This window comes from Ambystoma mexicanum, chromosome 2q (genome assembly GCF_040938575.1).
Source record: "Ambystoma mexicanum isolate Mex_15411 chromosome 2q, UKY_AmexF1_1, whole genome shotgun sequence".
In the NCBI taxonomy this organism is placed as follows: domain Eukaryota; kingdom Metazoa; phylum Chordata; class Amphibia; order Caudata; family Ambystomatidae; genus Ambystoma; species Ambystoma mexicanum.
The window spans coordinates 122492401-122512545 of NC_090924.1; the positions used below are offsets into that span (position 1 = coordinate 122492401).

At 48.1% G+C, this 20145-nt stretch overlaps 1 protein-coding gene across 11 annotated transcripts in view; it reads left to right on the top strand.

The window, feature by feature from the left end:
- The window catches only part of JMJD8 (jumonji domain containing 8), a 284182-nt gene that overhangs the window by 97801 nt on the left and 166236 nt on the right, over window positions 1-20145 (top strand). The gene's annotated exons all lie outside the window — the stretch shown is intronic.

Consider the following 20145-nt stretch of genomic DNA (forward strand, 5'->3'; position numbering starts at 1 on the left):
GGCTGCTGGCGGTGCACATGCCGGGGCAACTCAATGTGACGGCAGACTCACTCAGCCAGCAGACAGCGGGTAGCTATGAGTGGGAACTGAACCTGGAAGTCCTCTTCAACATCTTTCGCCAATGGGGCACTCCAGAAGTGGACCTTTTTGCGACTGCCACAAACAAGAACTTTCAGGGCCTCTTCTCTAGGGGATGCTCTCGAGATCCTGTGGTACATCATGAAGGCATATGCCTTCCCGCCTCTTCCTCTGATTCATCGGTCACTCTGCAAGCTCAGGAATGCTTCGAATTGCACTCTCCTGTTCATAGCTCCTTGGTGTCCAGCCAGATTCTGGTTTTCGGAACTTCAGCATCTTTCCATTTGTCCTCCGATCAGACTGCCGCTGATTCCCAGCCTGCTTCACCAGTGCAATCAACAGATGTGGCACCCCTCCCCACAATCATTCAGCTTGGCGGCCTGGTGCCTGAATTCAAATCCCTAGCACAGTTTAACTTGTCTGAAGACAATATGCGCATTATCCAAGCGGCCAGGAAGCCTTCTACGAGGTCTCAGTGTAGGAGCAAGTGGCTCCGGTTTTGTCACTGGTGTTTAGCTAAACAGCTAGACCCCAGACATCCTACGATTGACACTGTCCTTTTGTTAATTTCTCATCTGGCTGCTTCGGGCATCCATGTCCTATCCTGTAGGACTTACTTGTTGGCTATTGCCGCCTACCTATGCACTGATGCCTGTTCATTTTCTTTGACAAAGGCATTTTGCAGGTTTATTACATCTTTTTCCACCTGTATGCAATCCTCACCCAAAGTGGGATTTAAATTTGATTTTGACCAGCTTATGCCATAAGCCATTTGAGTCTATAGCCACAACGGGTCTGAAGTACCTTTCTTGGAAGGTTTCCTTTTTGATTGCAGTGACTTCGGCATGGCGTGTAAGCGAGATTCAAGCCTTGTCCGTGGAACATCCGTTCCTTACCTTTCATAAGGTTAAGATTGTGCTCCACACTCATCCTTCTTTCCTTCCTAAAGTGGTGACAGATTTTCATTTGAATCAGTCTATATCTTTACCTGTTTATTTCCCGAACCCGGCCTCAGATGCCGAGAGAGTATTACACAATCTAGATGTCAGATGAGCTCTGAAGTTCTATCTGGACAGAACAACTGAACTCAGGGGAACTCTTTGTTACGTTCAGAGACACGAAAGGGAAACCCGCTTCAAAAGCTACTATCTCCCGATGAATTGCCTCCTGTATCTCAGAGGCCTATACCATTCAGGGCCTTCAACCCCGAAGGGCATTCATGCCCATCTTTTACGTGGCAAAGCGGCTGCTGTTGCCTTCCAAAAGTATGTTCCCTGGGAGACCATTGCCAAGGCGGCTACATGGGCCTCCCCATCGGCTTTTTGTAAGCATTATTGTCTAGACCTGAGCTCAAGATCTGATGCGCAGTTTGGTCAGGCTGTGCTGAAGAACCTGTTTCAGTAAGGTTTTTTTTCCATCCACCCATAGTTCCTGTAAGGAGTGCTTGGGAATCTCCCATAAGTATGGAGGAAAGGGGACGGGATGTAGGAGTATAACCAGGTTACTCACCGTAGTGACCACCTTACTCCTAGTCCATAGTCCCCTTTCCTCCATACGCCCGCCCGCCCGCCGTCCCCTCAAATAAGTATCCTCTATTATTGCTTAATTGGTCACAGACCTGGCGATAGAAAAGGAGTGATGGGCGATGCGCGGGGTGGAGCTCAGGAGGGCGGAGTTACGGCCGGGTGCGGTACCCCGCGTAAAAAGAGAAGGACACAAATTTAAATTTTGTTATGCTTTTTGTTAAAAAGTGCTCCGGTCCCGTCCCAAAGGACGGAATGTCCCACAAGTATGGAGGAAAGGGGACTATGGAATATATATATATATATATATATATATATTTCTGATGTTTGTTAATCTGCTTAGAATCACATGCTGTGCATAGGTCCGACATCCAGTGGTCACTGCGGAGTATTGCATTTTGTTTTTCGTAGTCGAAAAGGGGACGTCGACAAGGCGTGTCTGAAACACTATCCCTATAGTGACGTGCGTTGTACCCACAATCCCTCACGCGTCGAGGTCCCTCAGATTGTTTTTTTCCGCCCAGCTTCTGGTCGCCTTCACGCGGAGCTCCTCGAGAGACATTGCAACTCCTCGACCTTTGGTCGTTTTTTCTCATAATATTAATAATCCCTCCCTCGACGCAGTTGTAAGCTGTTCTCCGCCGAAAAGAATCTTCGACGGAGGGTCGAGCGGAGGAAATCCTTCGGCGCTGCCGAACACGTGGCCTGGCCTCGCAGGCCATATACAGTAGGGAGAGTGGGGTCGTGGAACATCTCTGGGTCTTTTCTGAGAATGCCTTTCCCTTTCCCCTTCCTTTCCCTTGGGGTGCTTATCGCGATTTATTGCCTCGGCTATGGAGAGGACACCATTTAGGTTTTGCCCGCTTTGCAAAGGCAAATTTACTTGGAAGGACAAGCATTCACGGTGTAACCGCTGCTTGCCCCTCGATCACAAGGAGGAAGGTTGCGCGGCTTGTCGGCTTCTTAAGCCTAAAACTCTAAAAGACCGTAAGGTTAAAAGGTGGGCGGCCTACGCGATGTCGAAGGCCGAAGGTTCACCCGCCGCTGCTACCACCGACAGTGACGAGGAACGCGATAACACGACCTCCGCTACGGAAGTCGAAACCCCCTCTAAGGAGCGCTTGCGCGCTTCGTCGTCTGTCCCCGGCCCCGACGGGCTCGGCTCACGCCCTGCTTATGGGGATGAACACCCCGGCGACACTGACGCACACAAAGACTCACATAAGCACACAACCCACGGCTCTTCTTCGTCTAAGACGAAAAGAGCTTCGGCGCCCAAGGAGACGCAGGTTCCACCGGCGGCCTCCTCGGACCGTTCGGGTTCGAAGCCCCTCTCGCAACCGCAGCCGCGACCAGCGACTGGGCTTTCGGCAAATAAGGGCGCCGCCCACAAACCATCGGCCGGCGCGCATCAACAGAAGGCGCATACCGCCGTAGAGCGTTCGACACCCATAGCGTAGAAAACGCAAGCTTCCGCCGACAAACCAGTCGCCGACAAACGAGTCGCCGAAAGCTTGGCGAGGATCGCTGTAGCCGACGCCCATAAGCGTACGCCGAAGAACACGTCGAGTGCTACGCATAAGTCGAAAGACACGCCGAAAGAGCCAGAAGAAAGGCAGGGACTACCCCCTTCAGTCGGGGGGTCACCCAGCACACCTGAAGGTTTTTCGGAGGGCGACGGGACACTTTCCTCGACGCTTTGGGAGAGGTCGAGCCGTTTCCAGTTAGATGACTCTAATTTTCCCCCGCCAGACCGCTCTGGGGTACCCCATGAAACCATGGAAAGACTCCACCTCTGTATGGAGAGGATGGAAAGGTTTATGAATACCCAGACCTCTCAAACTCCCAAGAGGACTAGAGAAGGGCCTCAGGAGGACCCCAGGGCCAAAAATCCGAGGCTAGTCGATCCCCAGGTGGACACAGCCTCAGACTTCCATAACGTATACGACCTCACTGGGGAGGAAGAATACTTGGAGGAGGAGGATGATTTCATAGACGATCAAGTAGGACAGAACCGGGAGGAATGTCTGGAAGACACGCCAGACATTATAGAAGAAGGCTTCCGAGAAGACACTGAAGAAGGACCTTCGCACCCCTGGCAATCCCCATCAGTGTATTCCGACACTGATGTCCTAAACCTAAATCCTCCTGACAATTCACCGGTTAGGAACACGTCTCCGATTGACGATCAGCCCACTTTCAATGCACTGTTGCGCAGAGCAGCAGCACTTTTCGAACTGGACACTGGGGAGCTCTCTCCAGAATTAGACTTTGTGGAAAAAGTAATTAAAGAGAAACCCCCGGTCAGCCAGACCATTCCCCTCCTAGCTTCAGTGAAGAGAAGAATCATCCCTTCGCTGGCCACTCCCGCATTGATCAGAGGGGTCAATCCAAGAATTGAAAAACTTTTCACTCCTTCTCCCTCAGACCCGCTCTACATTAGGGGACATTCCATTCCGGATTCCCTAGTAGTATCTAATACTAGAAAGAGGGCAGGGGTACCACTTTCCACCAGTGAGGCACCCCCTGACAAGGAGGGCAAAAGGCTATATGCCCTTGCAAAAAGAGTAACTTCCTCGGCTGCCTTCTCAGCAAGAATTGCGAACAACAATTCTTTGCTTGCTAGCTATGCAGACGCGCAGTGGGCCAAACTGCGCAAGGACGCCGAGGAAGCACCGGAGCCTTTACGTACACGCCTACTTTCAACTATTGGCGAAGGAACCCAGGTCAACCAGAGCATTGTAAAAAACTCTCTGGACGCGGCAGAAACAGCGGGACGTTCCCTGGTGCAGGGAATACTCCTAAAACGCCATGTATGGCTGCGCAACTCAGGGTTTAAGCCGGAGACACAGGCGTCTTTAATAAATAAACCTGTGGAAGACTCTAACCTATTCGGAAAAGCGGTGGATGAAGCTCTAGAGATGGCGAAAAAAGAGTTCGATACTATCAAGACTCTTGACCAAATCTCTAAGCCCACTACCAGACGCGGCTATGGCAACAAACGCTTTTTTCGTGGCCAACGCCAACAACAACAACAAAGTCAGCATCAACAATACCCTGCCACCAATTACCAGACCAATAGTGGGCAGTACAGCCAAAGAGGCCAACGCCGGGGTAAGGGGAGAGGTCGGGGATCCACCCCCAGAGGCTCCCAAGCCCCCAACAACTCCAAGTGACGCGAAGATTCGCGTCCCCTCCCATGCAACACCGGTCGGGGGCCGGATAACATCCTTTCTTCCTGCATGGGAGGAGATAACGTCAGACCGTTGGGTACTTTCCACCGTAGCCCACGGATACTGTATCGAATTCAACAGTTCCCCATCCTACAGACCCCCGAGGGGACGTCGCATGACACCGGAACATCTTGCCATCCTTCTCCAAGAAGTACAACAACTGCTGGAAAAAGGAGTCATAGAGGTCGTGCCTCTATCTCAGGTAACGGAAGGTATTTATTCAGTGTACTTCCTTGTACCCAAAAAGGATCTAACCATGCGCCCTGTATTAGATCTGCGCCCAGCGAACAAGTTTATCAAACCCCAAAAGTTTCGTATGGTAACCTTACAGGAAGTGATCCCACTGCTTTCTCAGGGAGATTACATGACAACATTAGACATGAAAGATGCATACTTTCATATTTTAATGTTGCCAGCGCACAGAAAATACCTCAGGTTCATGATAGAGGGCAAACACTACCAGTTCAAAGTGCTACCCTTCGGCATAGCATCAGCACCAAGGGTATTCACGAAGGTGCTGGCAGTGGCAGCGGCCCACCTGCGCAGGTTGTCCATCCCAGTTTACCCTTACCTCGACGACTGGCTCATAACAGGGGATTCTTACGAAACATGCTTCTCCAATACCCAAAAGACGGTAGACCTTTTGTTCCAGTTGGGCTTCTCCATCAACGAAAAGAAGTCCAGTTTAGACCCCAGTCAAATCAAGCAATTCCTAGGGGCTCTAATTCAAACAAAGGACGGCCTCGTCTTCCCCTCCAAAGAGAGGGTCCAAAACATGCTGTTTCAAATCCCTCAATATGTGACCGGTCGAGAGGTGACGGTACGCAAAGCAATGCGCTTGCTAGGAATGATGGCGTCGTGTATTTATTTGGTACCTCACGCGCGCCTGCGCATGCGCCCAATGCAAGAGTGGCTCAACAGCCAGTGGTGTCAGGCCAGCGGACTATGGGAGGATCTAGTTGTGGTCTCGCAAGCCTTGGTTCTCTCGCTACGGTGGTGGACAAAGGAAAACATGGAAAAAGGGAAACCCTTTGCCACACCCGCGGCGGAAGCCACTCTAACCACAGACGCATCCCTCACAGGATGGGGGGCGCACCTATCCCATCAGACTGCTCACGGAGTGTGGACTCCGAACGTAGCATCCAAACACATAAATCTACTGGAGCTACTAGCTGTGTTCAAGGCGCTAAGAGCCTTCCAGGAACACCTACAAGGCAAAACGGTAATGGTCCTTACAGACAGCACTACAGCCATGTACTACATCAACAAGCAAGGGGGCACCCACTCTCCAGGCCTGTCCAAACTGGCCCAGAATATATGGAAGTGGGCTCTCAAACAGGACATGTTCCTACTATCACTACATGTACCCGGGGAACTCAATCTGCTGGCAGACAGTCTCAGCAGAGATTTCCCCCTGCCAGAAGAGTACGAATGGCGCCTGCACGAAGACATCGTCTTCGACGTCTTCACACAATGGGGATTCCCAGAAATAGACCTGTTCGCAACCCTGGAAAACTCACAATGCCTAAGTTACGCCTCCAGGTACCCCCAGAACCAATCCAAGGGGAACGGTCTGTCGATGCAATGGTCAGGGAAATTTGTTTACGCTTTTCCCCCGACTCCCCTTCTCAACAAAGTGGTGCACAAGATGCACCAGGAACAAGTGACCATGATACTAGTGGCCCCAATGTGGGCACGACAATCATGGTTCGCTCACTTGATGGAGATGTCTCTATCCCCCCCAGTAAAACTCCCCTGCCCGTACAACATGCTGTCTCAGGACAAGGGCAGGACTCTGCATCCATGCCCCCAGAACATGCAGCTTGGCTCCTGAGATCATAGAGTTCGGACATCTACAACTCCCGCAAAGATGCATGGACATCCTCAGGGAAGCCAGAAAACCGAACACTCGCCACTGCTATTCTAGCAAGTGGAAAAGATTTGTCATCTGGTGCAGGAGTAAAAGCATCAACCCTATTGACTGCTCTCCCACACATGTGGTCCTATACCTGACCCACCTATTGGATTCAGGTCTAGTGTTTAACTCCATTAAAGTCCACCTAGCTGCACTTTCTGCATACACCACTTCCCAACTCAAAGTGTCGTGGTGGAGGATCCCTGTTATAAAAGCCTTCATGCAGGGAGTAAAGAGAATACACCCCCCGATAGCTGACCCAGCTCCCGGATGGGACCTTAATGTGGTACTTAGCAGACTCATGGGCTCTCCATTCGAACCCATGCACAAAGCATCTCTTAAACACCTCACGCTTAAGACTGCTTTTTTAATAGCTATCACCTCCATCAGGAGAGTAAGTGAACTTCAGGCTCTTTCTATTCTAGACCCCTTCGTTACAGTTCACAAAGATAAAGTGGTTCTACGCACTCACCCTAGGTTTGCTCCGAAATTTATTTCTAAATTCCACGTAAACCAATCTATAGAACTACCAACGTTCTTTCAAAATCCTTCCATTTTGGGAGAAAGGACTCTGCACACACTAGATGTACGCAGAGCGGTCATGTTCTACATGGAAAGAACCAGACCACTGAGGAAGACTGATCAGTTCTTCGTCTCGGTGGCAGCAGGAAGAGAAGGAGATGCGGTTTCAAAATCCACTATTTCCAGATGGATTGTTCAATGCATCACTCTCTGCTATACTCTTGCTAAGAGAGAACTGCCCTTTAGGCCAAGAACACACTCTACTCGAGGCACGGGGGCATCCATAGCATTCATTGCAAATGTTCCCCTTGAGTCCATCTGCAAAGCGGCTACCTGGAGTTCGGTGCAGACCTTTACAAAACACTACTGTCTAGATACACACTCTAGATCTGACTCCCAGGTGGGACAGGCAGTATTACGACACCTTTTCTCTACTGTTCCTTCTCCTAACCCACCGCCAACTCCGGGTACTGCTCGCTAGTCTATGCACAGCATGTGATTCTAAGCAGATTAACAAACATCAGAAGAGAATGCATTACTTACCGTAAAAGCATTTCTGATGGTTATATCTGCTTAGATTCACATGCGCCCACCCTTCCTCCCCGCTCGGATGGAAGGAACATAGACTTCCTTTATATATCTCTCTCTTTTCTGTACTCACTCACGTCTAGAAGGCTCCCTCAGGGCAGAAAAATACAAACAGAGGGACCTCGACGCGTGAGGGATTGTGGGTACAACGCACGTCACTATAGGGATAGTGTTTCAGACACGCCTTGTCGACGTCCCCTTTTCGACTACGAAAAACAAAATGCAATACTCCGCAGTGACCACTGGATGTCGGACCTATGCACAGCATGTGAATCTAAGCAGATACAACCATCAGAAATGCTTTTACGGTAAGTAATGCATTCTCATATATATATATATATATATATATATATATATATATTAGGAGAGAGGTTGTTAAAAATGATATTGTGTGGCGTACAAAATAACTGTATAGCATTTTATGCCTTGTGTTAAACTGCCTCAGAATATCATGCTGAAGCTTTAAATATGTGTTTGCATGCAACGTGTTGTGGGAATGCAAATATCTGAGGGAGTGTTTTACTTCTTTAACATGCAGAGGAGCCTACCTCACTTTTTACTGAGCCCTGTGAACTAGTTTTGGAGGTCAGCACAGGAGCGGGCTGCGGTGGGTGGTTAGGGAGACACTGAAGCCCATTCTTTGGAGGTGAAGGAGAAATTAACCACTTTCAAAATCCAAGTCAGATGTTTGAGCAGTACAGTAAAACGCAGGAAATGTGGTTTGTTTGTATTGATAGACAGCGACCTCTAGTTACAGTCTATGAAACTGCACCTCTTTACTTTTATGTGCTCAGCTGCTGAGGCTTTGCAAAATAATAATGTCCGGGAAATGGAACTGCATCCTTTATACCGCTGAGCAGCGCAGCTGTTAACCTATAAGTCAAACCTATGTTTGTATCGTTTAAGGGACACCTGGATAGACTTCAGTGAGATGTAGTTATTTATAATGTGGTGATAAAGTGTGAGCAAAACTACAGTAGGCCAGATTCTGTGCCAACTCGTTTCACTTCCTATGACAGGGTTAGACATATGGCTCCAGGTAAGATCTTTAAAGTGGTGGTATTTTACTTCCTGCTTTTTTCAAGTTTGGAGCAAAATAATTTTTAGGGGGTAAAAAGTAAGTCACATTGCCAAAGGGTGTACCTTCTATGTAGAGTGGAAATGTATTTAACTCTAGAATAGATTACTCTTTCTAATTCATACTTGTTTTCACCGGTAATTCATGTCAATTTAAATGTGAATGTTCCCCTTGAGATCTTGCAATAATAGTACTAGAGTGTCTTCCTTTGCCACAGCTCTGCTGGTATTAATGATCTGAAAATATTGGTGAATCTTTGTGGGTGGAAGCAGCTGGCAGGCCTCTGTGCCCATGGTATCCTATGTTTTTTTGGGAATATTTGTGATCCTGATTATTTTTGTTGGGAGTTTTTGCCAGTTGTAGGTAGTCTTTGGTCCTCTGCCTATCTGTCGGGGTGATTTTGAGTAAGTGGTCACTGAACTGTTCGGAAGGCAATGTAGTGTTGACTTTAGGCAGTGGTACAGGACGTTTGATTATCATGCTCTGTGGTGCAGCAATTCTGGTGCAATTATTCTCCCAACACATCCATTGTGAGAGACATATACCCCAAACCCTCAATTACTGAATTCTAGTGGCACACAAACCTTTGGTTGCCATTCATCTGTCTGGCAAATAATGTATCATGTCTGAATTTGTTGCCAGCAACCTGAGATAGATAAGCAATATTTGTTCTTTGTAAAACGTTTTCAAATGACAATTTGTTTCCAGTGGCATAAAACAGTCTTGGTTTGTTTTATGAGTTTTCTTAGAACTGCCTATAAAACATTTTGAGCCAATATGTGTGGAATAAGTGTTGTAAATTGCATCTTTTATACTGACTTGTAAATAATTGTAGTGACTGGGCAGGTGGACATTCCCTTTGACACTGCCTTCAGTGATCTCACTAATCATGCATGTTCGTTAAGTGGCATACCATGTTAGAAAACAATTTCCCCACTTAGAGAACAATAATCAGAGGAACATTGGTCACTGCTCTCCTCCTCCCTAAACAGGGCATGCAGTCTAATGATAACAGTGACTAGCAGTCATGATCACGCTTCCCTGGCTCCCCATCACTCCCAAGTTCTTAGAGGGCTGATTAACGGCAAGGATTCCTAGTGTGCACAGTTACTTTGTCTTTCTTATGGGCACATTATGAGTTTGATGGTATGTTCCTAAAAACACAGCCTGCAGTAATTACCATTAGTGCATGCAGTAACCATAGTACCTTCCTAATTCTGAGAAATCTGTGGCAGTGCAGTAATTAAAATAGTACATATGCGGAAAAAGGAAAGTCAGCAATCAGGTAAGGAACACCAGATGTTGTGAAACTAGTGCATGAGCAAAGTACTGTTACCGGAGGTTTGTAGAAATAGGAAAAATGATGGCATCAGTTAGATGTCAGCACATGCCAGTGCGGGGTGGTGCGGGGGGTTATGGTTCCACTCCTTGTTTAACCAGAAAAGCCCAGGTGCTCTGACCCCTCCTCTCAAAACTCACCATTGCAGACTTTTTGGACCAAGGGTTCTGAAGAGCCACAAATATTGAAGGGCTCACGACCTGTGCCAATAATGCTTTACACATTATCCTCTAGTCCACCAAATGAAAAGCAGAATGGAGGTCAGAGAACACAAACAAATGTCCCCAATATCACTTCCACACATTTATGTGTGAAATGGTGCAACAGAAAGGAAGGTCTTACCATCCCAACTCCTTTCCCAGACCTTTTTCAGACCTTTGTCTGGCTTGTGCTGAGGGCCTAAAGGCAAGTGCCATATTGGTCTGACTCCCTCGAGCAGCTTCTAGGTGACCCCTAACCTGGGGTACCACAAAGAGAAGGATCTCAAAAAGTGGTGCCTTCCAAACACACAGGTTACACTTGCTTTTTACCTCTCACACGCACATACCTCTTGCCCTGATGTTCTTTCCTTTTACTCTCCTCCCTTCTTTTCCTCCCACTCTCCTTTCTCTCCCCTCTATCGCCTCTCTCTGTCCCTCCGATGTTCTACTGATGCTCTCCCTCTCCACTCTACTGCTCTCTACTCTCCTCTCTACAATTCTCCCCTCCCTCTAATCTTCACTACTCTCTACTCTACTATACTTCCCTTTCTCTACTCTACACTATTCTCCACTCTACTACTCTCCCCTCCCACTACTCTCCACTACTCTACCCTCTCATCAACACTACTCTCGCCTCTCCACTATTCGCTCCTCCCACAACTCTTAACTGTCATTCTACACATCCACTCCACCCCTCATTCTCCCACAGTCACCCTGCTTAAACTCTCTCACCTTTCCTCAATTGCTCCCACTTACCCCCCCTACTCTACACTTAACCCCAGTCATTCTCTTCACTCACCATACACAGTACCACTTTCTCTCACCAGCCAATACCTCACCTTGTGACACGCTTGCTGTAATTTTCCTCCACGCTCCTCTGCCCTGTCCTTCCTTCGTCTGGTCTCATGGTCCATCTTCTTCTCCCTTTACCTCACCCGAACAACCCCTACCCCTATTCTTCACAGGACCTTTTTCCCTCTCCTCCCCCTTCCTTTGGCCATTTCGCTCAGCTGATTCCCATGGCCAATTGCTTTCTTGCTTTTTCCCTGGGTCGGGTTACAGAGAGGAGAAACCATAAAGCCCACATTAAGCCCAGCCCCCTTTGTGAAAACAGGTCTGCCAGTGAATAGCAATGGCGACCCGCTATGAAAATAGTGAATTTCAGAGGTCGTTTTTAGTGGAATCTGAGCATCCAGGCTGATAGTACTCTGCACACGACATTCTGCTCGCTGGATGCACACGGCCGGCTCTCTCTCTGCTGTGGGGTTGCCTGTGCTTTTCACTGCTTCAAGGGTTTCTAGATGTGGACATTCTGAAAATGAAGAGAGAAAACACTGATCATAATTTTGTATGGCTGGTAAGGGGGCAAGCAGAAGTGGTACTTTTTGATTGCAGGCAGGCACAGTTAGAAGGGACAGAGTCTGGAACCCTCACATCCCCTCCCCCTCCTCGGGCAGAACTAGCTCTGGCAAACAGTCTGGCTGGCTCGCTGGCCTCCTGTCCCAGATTGAGAGGGTCTCTATCTCCCATTGACACAGTCAGGTTCCTTACCCTGTCACAGTACCTAAATATTGGGGCTTGCCTTATAGTGAGAGACCTTGAATTTACAGATCCTACAAATCAGAACACCAAAGTTCAGAACAGGAGCTGAACAAATCTTTTGGAACCAGGTTTGGTCCTGTGGCCTGGCCAACTTGCTGCATGCCTATTGGCCTTTGCACTTCCCTCAGTAAAAATGACACAATGGGCCTCATTCCGAGATTGGAGGTAGTCATGGCGCTATTTGCGCCATGACTGCCTCCAATAACGGTACCGGCACCGGTATGGTTCAATGGGGACTTACCGGTGTAGTATGACCTTTGCGGGACCGGTAAGTCCCCATTGAAAAAGCCATTCCCCATTCCCATTGAGCCCCCAGAGGGCTAAATGGAAATGGGGAAGGCGCTAATAACGGTACCGCAAATTGCAGTACCGTTATTAGATCTGAAGTCCCTTAACGGGTCCCTTCCATAACGCCTGGTGAGACCAGGCGTTAAAGGAGGGACCCGCTAAGGGACCTCGGAGTAGGGCGGTAAGGGATTACCGGCACCGGTCTCCTTACCGGTGCCCGGTATCCCTTACCGCCCTACTCGGAATGAGGCCCAATGTGTACCCTTTCAATATGGTCCAGAATATCCCCATATACTGCTGTGCTTTCCAAGTTTCCCGTGGATCCCCGATCCCTTCCTTCTGTCCATGTTCCTTTTGGGTAAACCTTCTCTCTATTTGTGGCATAGCCTTTTGAACCAGCTGTTGGTGCAGCTACAGTATCTCTTTCAGGAGAGTGGTGGTCCAGAGGTCATTGCTTTTCTTGGTTGACACTTTGCTCTTTCTCAGCTCCTGGGTCCCTTTTTCCTCCGTGTCTGGGTCATCTCACTGCTGCCTTGACTACTCCTCCTCTGTCCTCCCTACAGGTGTCTTGTTCCTACTCCTGTCTCCTCAATTTACCTTGTGCTATCCCGGGCCTCCTTCTACCTTGTGAGTCTTTCTAGCTATGTCACGACCCTCGCCCAAAACCCCCTCTGGCAAACCCATTGGCCAGGTGGAGTCAGGACTCGGGCCTCTCGAGCTTGGCATCCTCTTCAAAAGCCCTCATGGGGCCAGTCCTGGCGCCTATGGTGCCAGACTCATACACCATGAACAACAATGTGCTTAAGGAACTACTTTATTGTATTGTCAGCCAACATGGAGGCATCCACATAGCTTGGTTCCTAAGAACCAAGCTATGCGGTCTAGTGTTTTGGGTGTGGCAGGCCTGGAACTACTTTCCCTGGTACTACTTTACCTGGGCTATATAAACCACACCCTGACTGCAGAACATGCTTCGTGTTACTTTGCAGCTTGCAACGTGACGCTCACCGTGTCCAGCTATTCCCTCGAACCTCGGAGAAGCAGAACCTGCAAGGAGACAAAAAGAAAATCATTAGCATCAGCATCTTACCTGTAGTCTTCATCTTTAAACACTCGCAGCTACTGAGAACAGCTTCCTCGAATCTGCATGTCTCCCGGACAGAACGACCTGAAAGAGGAAGATAGAGGCAACATTAAAGAAAGCTGTAGAGACATTTACAAATTACGAACTGCTCAAAAGGCTTACCTGGCTGGTCGCCTCTCGGCTGGCACCACTCCGGACTTTCCACTCGTGCTGAAGAACACCGCGACCTACAAGGAAGGAAAACACAGGTTAGCAAAGGCAAGACTTTGCAGCGCTGCGCATAGCGCTTACTTACTGCATCATAGCGCTCTTAATGCACCATCATTTACCAGCGGGGCTCAACCAAGCCAGTTCACCGCGGTGAAGCTCCGCATACCTAAGGGAGAAAAAAGAGACATTTTAAACAAAGAAAGGCATGCAGGATAGCAACAAAACTAAAGATCAGCAATAAGACCTACCTGAACAATATCAAAAGGGCCGGCTTCAGTGAAGTAACTGGACCGCACTCACCCATGAAAGACAACGCGCCCCTGTAAAGAAAGCAGGACGGAGAGCACGCCTAATTCTACCACAAGGCAGAACCTTCCCCGCAGACCACATCAGGGCAAAACTGAGAAGCATACCAGCGAGTAACTCAGCTGGGTGGCATCCCTGTGGATACCAGGTGAGCGTAACAGAACACAAAGCCTACCATAACAAATCCACCTGGGTGCCATGGAAACATCAGAAATTGATCAATTGGCCCAATTACTAGGAGAGCTTCGTGCTGAGGTTCATTCTGCCCGACAAGAGACTAATGCCCTCCGGAGAGACCTAATAGTGACCAAAGAACGCACTGAAGAGATTAGCAGGCAATACTTGCAATCGCAGGCAGGACCGACACCTCTACCTGGAAGCAATCCAACGATGCAAAACCCTGCCATACCACCCACTCCGGTACATATCACGTTACCTGGAACAGTGCCCCTGGCACCACCAGAAAGGTTCTCAGGCGACCCATGGAAGTATGCGGCATTCATCAATCAGTGCCGCCTTCATTTTCTTTGTAGGACTGGAGCATTTCCAAACGACCAATCTCGGGTAGCTTTTGTCTTATCATACCTGAGTGGTAGTGCAGCAGATTGGTCGGTGCCGTTGGTAACCCATGACGATCCTCTATTACATAACTTCGGGGGGCTCCAGAGAGAAATGGAAAAACATTTTGCTCGCCATACCCAGGAACAAGCAGTAGACAATGAACTCTTGTCCCTCCGACAGGGGAATCAGGACTTGTTAACGTACATTGCTACCTTCAACAGACTGGTTGCCGAAGCTAGGTGGCCAGAAAACAAAAGAACCACGTTATTCCATCGAGTCTTACGAGGCGAAATAAAGGACGTCTTAGCCCAGGTGGTTGATCCACCCAGAGACTGTGCAGAATTCATAAATCTGGTCGTGCAGGTAGACCACCGGTTGCAGGACCAAAAGGCAGACCGGTCTAAGATGCACCCTCGGACCGTGTATGTTTGACCAAGGGAAAACACACCCTGTGTACCTGAAAATGCTGTAGAACCCAAGCAGATTGGAGGGATACGGCCTCCATTAACAGTACAAGACCGGGACAAAAGAAGACAACAACAGCTTTGTTTGTATTGTGGGAAACCAGGACATTTCCTGAAGGACTGTCCAGTAAAACCCCCAAGAAGAACAGTCGGGCCACAGAGAAGGATGAAGCTAAGGAATCGGGAAACTACCAAGCTCGACAAACGTAGAGGTTAGTTTGTCGAGTGAGAAGAAAGAGTTGCTGACCTCGCACTTTGCAGTACCAGTGATCTTAATTAACCACCAACAGTCGTCAAGAATGCATGCATTTGAAGCATAAATCGATAGCGGAGCAGTTGGAAATTATATTGATCAAGAACTGGCAGCAGAGATGGGGCTTCCTTTGTGTTCTAAGCCAACTATGGACAAGGTAACCACCGTGGATGGGACAGAAATCGCTTCCGGACCAGTAACCCAGTGCACAGCCAGGGTAACCTTGCTGTGTCAGGACGGACATCGGGAGTCTATCTCATTCGATATCATCAAGGCACCTCAGTTCAGGCTAATACTAGGGATGCCATGGTTGGTTGCTCACAACCCTTTGATAGACTGGCAGGCACGAAAATTAACCTTCCCCGGTGACTGCTCCCATGCCTGCTATTACCAAGAGAAGAAACCCGACGTCTGTATCCCCATGACTCCCGGAGCGACAGTATCAACCCTGGGAGCAACTAATACCTTGCCAAGTGAATATCATGATTTCCAGGATGTTTTCCGAAAGGACCAAGCCAATACATTGCTGCCGCACAGGCCCTATGACTGTCAGATCGACCTTGTTCCTGGTGCACAAATCCCTAGCGGCAGGATCTACGCTCTCACAGAACCAGAAAACCTTCATTTGAAATCCTATTTAGACCAGTACCTTGCAAACAGATTTATCCGTCCTTCGAAGTCCCCCGCAGCCAGTCCTTTGTTCTTCGTACCGAAAAAGGAAGGAGACTTGAGAACCTGTATTGACTACCACGCATTGAACCAGATCACCGTGAAGAACCGCTACCCCTTGCCACTTATCCCTGAGATGCTAGACCAAGTTAAAGATGCCCAGATTTATACCAAATTGGACCTTCAAGGAGCGTACCACCTGGTCCGAGTCATAAAATGAGATGAATGGAAAACCGCTTTCCGTACTAAGTACGGCTTGTTTGAATATCAAGTCATGCCCTTCGGGTTATGCAACGCTCCTGCGGCATTCCAATATTTCATGAATGCCGTCTTAAGGGAGTTAATTGATGTGTGCGCCTTAGTGTACATAGACGACATCTTAGTATACTCAGCCTCGGAACAAGATCATGTCAGGCACGTTCGTTCAGTCCTCACCAAGCTCCGTCAAAATCGCTTGTTTGCAAAGCTTGAAAAATGCTTTTTTCACGTCACCGAAGTAGAATTACTTGGTTTTATCCTTACTCCAGGAGGCATCAGAATGGACGTGCACAAGGTAGATGCCATTCTGAAATGGCCTTCACCGACGTCTCTGAAAGGGGTACAAAGCATGCTGGGCATTGCAAACTTCTACCGCCGGTTCATCCCAGACTTCTCTCAGGTTGTGCACCCAATCACAGTACTATTACGAAAAAACAAAAAAAAGTTTGCTTGAACCGAAGAAGCAGAAGAAGCGTTTCAGGAACTTAAACAAAGGTTTACCTCTGCTCCAATCCTGCGACATCCTCCTCGAGACCTCCCTTATGTCGTTGAAACTGATGCGTCCAGTCTCGCAATGGGGGCTGTCCTTTCACAGAGAGACCCGGAAACTGGCCAGCTACATCCTGTGGCCTTCTGGTCGAAAAAGTTCTCACCTCCAGAGATTAATTATACCATCAGGGACAAGGAACTCCTGGCTATCAAATCCGCCTTTAAAGCCTGGAGGCACTACCTTCTGGGGGCCAGACACACCATTACAGACATCACAAACCACCGAAACCTGCAATATCTCAAAACAGCCAAGGCCAAGTCCTCGCGCCAATTATGGTGGGCCCTTTTCTTCACCGAATATGATTATGTAATCACATTTCGACCAGGAGTCAGAAACGGAAAGGCAGATGCCTTTTCTCGCATGGGCATAGATGAAATAGTATATACAACTCCAGACCCAGTACCTATTATACCTGAAGACAAACTCTTGGGTATCACGACAGCCGTAACACAAGCAGAACTACGAAAAGAAATCCAACGGACAATGAATCCTGATGCCTACCTCGCATGGCAAACTCAAGGAGAACAATATACCATCAAGGGTCACCTACCCTTTTTTAGGGGTCGCCTATATGTACCCAAGAAGGAATTACAACAGCATATTATTTCAAACTATCACGATTCACTGATCGAAGGGCTTCCTGAGATCGGCAAGATCTTAGCTAAGGTGAAAGAGAACTTTTGGGGGCCTACCTGGCGTAAGGACATCATTCAGTATATTCAGTCCTGCGGTGTCTGCGCACAAAATAAATCACAGAAACAAAAAGCATCTGGTCTCCTACAACCATTGGACATTCCTCCAGTTCCATGGCACACTCTTACCCTTGACTTCATCACTGATCTACCTCCAAGCCAAGGATTCAACACCATCCTTGTAGTTGTGGACTTATTCTCGAAGATGGCCCATTTTATTCCTCTCAAAGGCCTCCCAGACGCAGCCACTTTAGCAAAAGTGTTCCTGGAGGACGTGGTTAAGCTACATGGCTTCCCTTCGGTTCTGATCTCTGATCGAGGCAGCCAGTTTGTTTCAAACTTCTGGAAAAAATGCTGTGCAGTGGCGCAGATCGACGTTCGGCTATCTACCAGTCACCATCCCCAAACGGACGGCCAAACCGAGAGAACCAATCAGACACTCGAGCAATATTTACGGTGCATGCTGCACCACGAACAAAGGAATTGGAAAGACCTACTATGGATAGCCGAATATGCATATAACAATTCTTTGCATTCAAGCATGGGACAAACGCCCTTCTATACCCTTCATGGCAGACATCCACGTACCACTGAACTAGCCCTTCCAGGCAGCTTGGAAATGCCATCAGTAAAGACTCTACACACAACCATTACTCAGGCTTTCAAAAGGGCAAAGGAACACCTTATTCATGTCAAAGAAAAACAAAAGAGATTCGCTGACCAACACCGGAAAAAGGCCCCTGATTATCAAGTAGGAGACAAAGTTTGGTTAGCCGCTAAATTCGTACCCATCAAGGGAACCCGGACCTTTCATCCCAGATTCTTAGGACCCTTTACCATTAAGGCAATTATCAACCCAGAAGCCGTGAAACTGGATTTACCACCTAATCTACACATCCACCCGTATTCCATGTGTCCCTCCTGAAAACAATGCAACCCGGCACACGGATTGGGACACCACCTAAGCCCATACTTGTTGACGGAGAACCAGAATTCGAAGTCAAAGATATCTTGGACTCTAAATACTCTAGGACCAAGCTATATTATCTCGTCGATTGGAAAGGATTTGGACCACAAAATAGATCCTGGGAGCCCAGTGAGAATATCCACGCACCATGTCTAATCAGGAAATTCCATCGGAACTTCCCAACCAAACCTGGGCCAGACAGATGGAAGACCATGGTAGGGGCCTTAGGGCGGAGTGCTGTCACGGCCCTCGCCCAAAACCCCCTCTGGCAAACCCATTGGCCAGGTGGAGTCAGGACTCGGGCCTCTCGAGCCTGGCATCCTCTTCAAAAGCCCTCATGGGGCCAGTCCTGGTGCCTATGGCGCCAGGCTCATACACCATGAACAACAATGTGCTTGGGAACTACTTTATTGTATTGTCAGCCAACATGGAGGCATCTACATAGCTTGGTTCCTAAGAACCAAGCTATGCGGTCTAGTGTTTTGGGTGTGGCAGGCCTGGAACTACTTTCCCTGGTACTACTTTACCTGGGCTATATAAACCACACCCTGACTGCAGAACATCGTGTTACTTTGCAGCTTGCAACGTGACGCTCACAGTGTCCAGCTATACCCACGAACCTCGGAGAAGCAGAACCCGCAAGGAGACAAAAGGAACATCATTAGCAGCAGCATCTTACCTGCAGTCTTCATCTTTAAACACTTGCAGCTACTGAGAACAGCTTCCTCAAATCTGCATGCCTCCCGGACAGAACGACCTGAAAGAGGAAGATAGAGGCAACATTAAAGAAAGCTGTAGAGACATTTACAAATTACGAACTGCCGAAAAGGGGGTTGAAACACGTGTCGGCGAAGGGAAAGCATTCATTAATTAAAATCGAGACTATTACATAATAAAAATTGCTATAGTGTTTAATATGCTCTTTTTCCGAACTCAACACATGAGACAGCGCATTTTCCAGGGGAACAACAACCTTTTTCTCATATAACTAGAACGGGCTGGCCAGCAGCACATCATCATGTGCAGTCTTGCACAGCCCTTCCAAAATATGCAGCTTGCCTGTATAATATATAACATTGCCAACAGTAATGCAGTCAAAAAACGTATCCTGGGCACTTTTTTCATGCGTGATTGTGAATTGAACCCATGATGGAATGAATAGCCTGCTCCCATTTTGCGTGAATATGTTCAAGCTATGAACCAAACCTTTTCCTCTACGACGCCCTTGGATCTGGTTGTAGGTTGAAACCAAGCAGAAAAGTGTTTGAGGTCTATGCTACACAAATAGGACCTAACTAGAAGAACAAGAGTGCAGCTTCTGGGGATTCACTTTACCCTGATTACAACCGAGTTGAGTAACAATAACACCCTCTAGTAACATTTTTACGAAAAATACAAAGGGCCTCTTGACACATACAGCGGTTCAGGAATAAACCGTTATGACTGCATTACCACTGCATTACCGCACCACTGTACTATAACTTTGGCGGTGAGGTAGAGGAAAAACTACAGCAAAATGCTGGAGGCAATTTTGCCACCTTACTGCCAAAAATCAGCAAAATTACAGCCGGCAGTAATTCTACCAAAATCCCCATGGGGACTGACACTGTGTACCAGCACTTGAATCCAGCAGTAATTCTGCCAGACCAAGTGGCGGTAACAGTAATTCCGTTGATGGAATTCCAGTGGATTTACCACCGGAATACCGCCATACTTGTAATGAGCCCCAAAATCTGTAGTAGGAAGTGAAATGTAAGACAACATG